General features: G+C 38.8%; 1 long non-coding RNA gene across 1 annotated transcript; it reads right to left on the reverse strand.

Moving 5' to 3' along the window:
• Positions 1-374: 374 nt before the first annotated feature.
• LOC139976190 (uncharacterized) lies at positions 375-4,684 on the reverse strand. Its single transcript, XR_011796029.1, has 3 exons — positions 3,599-4,684; positions 2,316-3,043; positions 375-2,049 (listed from the first exon to the last, which is right to left on the reverse strand). It is a non-coding gene; the product is annotated as an uncharacterized lncRNA (long non-coding RNA).
• Between the last annotated feature and the right edge of the window lie 7 nt (positions 4,685-4,691).

Below are 4,691 nucleotides of genomic sequence, written 5' to 3' on the forward strand. Positions count from 1 at the left end.
AGAATATGGCTGCCAAATTAGAACCAAGTGCACCCAGAAATACTACTCAGAATTTCCCAACGTTGAAACGGGATTGATTCGTACGACCTGAGCTGCCAGTCAATAACACAAGCCTCCCATACGCAATAACAATAGATAGTGATCACCTTGGACTGAAACACAAAGGTCAAAGCCGTGTTTGCAACCTTTGTCTCGCTCAAGACCATATAATGAGGGACTGCCCGCATTACAAGTGCATGCAACGTTGGAAAGACAACTTAAACAGCCGCACCAACACCTACATCAAACCCTGTCGATTCTGGAAAGATTAAAGCAGACAAGGCGAAAAGCCATCACCAACAGACTCATGCCAATGCAAAGAAAGATAACCCAGAACAGCATCAAATATAGGCGAAACTGTAACGAACCCTGTCATCAAGTGACGGATTTTTTACGGTCTCAAACAAAGCAAACCAAACTCCTTAACGCAGGAATAGGAACTTTAAGGCCAAATGTTTCAACCGCCAGGCGGTTTAATCCGAAGGAAAAGATCAATCAAAACAGAATAAATTTTGTGTCGAATTTTTTATTAATAATTCTCTCATTCATGGCAACATCAGACGACTATATAATATAGAATTTGGGGGAAATGTTACATGTAAGTATTACAGCATTGATTCTTATAATAATTTACTCCCAAATTATGTTCTTACCTTTTTTATCCGTAACCCTTTGACTCATATATGTAATGTATCCTTTAACACCGGAGTATTCCCCATTGCACTAAAAATTACTAAAATTATTCCAATTTTTAAATATTATTCTATTTGCTGATGATACAAATATATCTTTTGAATCAGATATAAATGTAAACTCATTTCATAATAAAGCTTCCTTAGAACTAGATACATTTAATGACTGGTTTGCCGCCAATAAACTATCGCTCAACATAGACAAAACTAATTACATCGCCTTTAAAACTTCCAGAACATGTAGTTGGCAATCGATAACGATATTATTATGGGAGGCAAAATTCTCAAGCAAGTTAACACTACTAAGTTATTAGGGGTCCAGATTGATCATAACCTTTCCTGGTGTGATAACATTCAACAGTCTGCAACAATGTTGCTAAAAATGCAGGAAATGTATCCAAATTAAAACACTTCTTGCCACAACACATAATAAAGACCCTTTATCAAACCCTGGTAGTACCACATATTTCTTATTGTTATATTATTTGGTTTGGCACGTATAATACTAATCTCAATTCACTTATTATAGTACAAAAGAAGGCAATTAGACGAATATCACGTGCTGCACCTCGTGATCACAACGCCCTACATTTAAGAATCTTAATTTATTGAAAGTTAATGACATAATACGTGTAAAAGTTGCCACCTGCACTTCTAAGGTGTGGAATGGATTACTGCCTAATGCATTTCAGAATTACATAATTAGTCATAGGGATTTACATTATCACAATATAAGATACGCTTAATAGCTCATGCAATAAGTACTTGGAATCCTATAACAGAAATTAACATAAATAAATTATCGAAAAGAACCTTTAGAAAAAAATTAATTAAAGAAATTATTTCATCTTAATAATTCAAATATCACACTACTATTGATTTTTTGTGAACTGCAATATTTTCAGTTCCTTTTTTTTCAGGGATTATTTTACTTTGTGAAGCCAATATAGACTTTTTAGAAGACTTCTTTTCACAATGTATATATTCACGTGATGTAACAAATAAATCAAATATAGAGTCTTTTCTCCGGGTTCACGACTACTCCATTGTCGTGCTACGACCCAATCCTTTGTCGAGGGTTGCACCGTAACCACATAACTACACCCCGTATTCAGTGTGCATAAGAAGATTAACTTAAATAAATGAGACTGTGAACATCTTCACCGCATTAACGAACAGAAACTTTCTGGTTGATAAGCTGTTGCATCGTAAAACATGTGAAGCTGCTGTTCCTCTACGCGTATACCGCTGATACAGCCTTCAAAGTTTGTCTCAAAGTCGCTTGGTAGTTTCTTGGGTGGAACGCGGGGTATTCCACCTATGACGGAATAGAAGGAAGGAAGGAGGAAAGTCAAAGATGAACAGTTGAAATCACAAGATGGTGACATGGTGACAGTATGATGCAGATTCAAAGGATACATTATCAGTGGCTAAAACTCCACGTTTAAGACATATGGTTGTTTTATGTACGGACATGTAATACACGTACCTATATCATGGGACAGCCGCTTTGGAATTTAGTCTAACAGCTGGTAAAGCTAGCTTATGTAGCAGATATTAATCTGGTCACTGCCACTTACTTACATACAAGGCATGATCTGTGTTAAATTGTTAAGCTCCTGGATTTGACGAATGCAATACCGGGTCCTCGTCGTCGACATGAAGGGTTCCGTCACGAACATGTCTACAGACAAATAGCAATACATACATAGTAATAACAAAGATGGCTTTGAATAACGACAAGGCTATAGCATGGAGTCCTAACAAGAGCTATAAATCGGGTCAAAATGACTCGCCCTTTCCTAGAATAGTTTTTCACAAAGATCTCTGTCATATAAGCTAACGATGGTGGTTGGAGCTAGTGTCTCCTTTAAAGTCGCTGAGCAAAGTAGTTTTGTTAAGTCCTCCAAAATCTTATATCAACGGAACTAAGAGATTTAAAAATTGAGTTATACGTCAATTACGATTCACCCAAATAATACTAAGCTCATCAAAATATCCTAGTCAAGTTTATCCAACATAACAGCTCTGAAGATTATATGGATAGTTGAGAGTGATCGGATGAAAATGCAAAAAAAAAAGACGCCATTTCTGAAATACTATACCTGGATGTCCTGTGGAAGTTCCCATTCGAAACATAGACGGTTGATAACATCTTCAGGGTACCTGAGCCCAACTGTTACGTGAACATGACGTAGCCATCTACCACGGCTGGCCAATGAAATCTGAGCCGCCGTTCCACATGATGAGACCCTTTTCTTCTTCCGTCTTGATCATCACCTCAAAGACGTTATTTGCTTTAAGCTAGGGTCCTGCAAATGAACACAGACAGTCTTTTCTCAGCTGGCAGTTTGTAAAAAGTTAAAAGGTTAATGAGTTAGATGATAAACGTAAAATGCAAGAAAATGAAAACACGAACGGATACTAAAACTGGATCAATACGGAGACCTCAATCGTCGTCATGATCTAAGTTTTGTTGACGTTTTCTCAAAGGGTTTATTTCTGACTAATTGTCAGCTTTTTCTTTCAATAATAAGCTTATTTCCAATGCTAAGTCTACAAGTTCATCAAAGTATTATATTTTTTTACCTCAGGAAGGATTAATGAGCAATCACAATCTACTGATGTATGAAATTTTAAGCTTCTCTGATTTCTTTTAATTTTTATAATGTTTTTACTTGATATCAAACTTCATTTTCTTTAACTACTGAACTGCATATTTGACTGAGATTTCAGGATGCAACAGTATAAAAAATATTCCCCGAAAGCTTGCCAAACACTGCATTAACTGAATGCGACCGGGCTTGATTTTAGCATCGTTACATGGCTAATTACAGGGAATCACATTGATATATTTTGTGCCTTACCTAAATACACCCCTCCATCGATATTTACGGACGCGGTAGAGGATGATGACATTGTACTACGCTGCGTTGTTGATACCTTCGGTGACATTGTAGGGGTAGAGCCTAGTCCATGGTCGTTGCCCGTCTACGGGTGCTGTGGTTGTCATTGGAGGTGGAGGTGCAGGTGGAGGTGGAAAGCCTGTCATACTCATTGAAGATCTGGGTTTGGTTTGGTCGTCTATAGGTGAAGTCATCATCTCCTTGGATGATGCTTTCATGGTGGTATCCTTGATCACGTCCCTCATTGTGGGTGTTATCGCCTCTTGGGTCGTCTTGGCAGTTGCTGTCATGCCTTGACTGGACATGTCCATCGGGTTTTTTTTTCTGTATCGGTCATCTCTGGGAATGGGCGTTCGCCTGGAGAGTGGATATGAGCTTAGAGGTGTTCATCGATCCATCTGCGCTGGCTTTACCCATCGTCATCTTCATCGCTTTGTCCGCTTCAACATCGGATTTATCTCCCGTCATCATCGGACTGCCACTTTTCACGAAGGGCGTCATCTCCATGGCCGTGGACATAGCATTCTCTGAGCTAACCATCCGTTTGGCTGGTCATCTGGGCTGGGGCTGTCATACCACCAGTTATTTCTACCATTTTTCTGTCTTCTCCTCCCAGTCACCTTAGAGGTCATGGCGAAATGAAATCCTTTCCCATTCTGACCATTGGTTTGCTGGTTTTTCTGATGACGTCGGTTCTCTCCGCTGGTGTTATTGAGACACTTGCTGTCATGTCCTGCATCGGTGAAACCATGCCTGATACTTCCACCATCGCTTTGGTCTCCTCTCCATCACCATCCACCTCCATATCTGTAGCCATGTCATTGTCTGGCATCATCTGCATACTTGCATCTGTTACCATGACGACGGGTCCTTCGGTCACCATGTCCATGTCATTGTTTGTTGCTATATCTGTTCCCATATCAGCAGCTTATGAGGCCAAAGTAACAGAAATATACAAATACCAACTGTAACATAAACTATCTTGTTGACTGAAAAACATGATTATTAAACTTTTGTCTCCTGATGAATTGTTTTTGAAATAATTTAACCACTA

This window comes from Apostichopus japonicus, chromosome 11 (assembly GCF_037975245.1).
Source record: "Apostichopus japonicus isolate 1M-3 chromosome 11, ASM3797524v1, whole genome shotgun sequence".
Lineage (NCBI taxonomy): Eukaryota > Metazoa > Echinodermata > Holothuroidea > Aspidochirotida > Stichopodidae > Apostichopus > Apostichopus japonicus.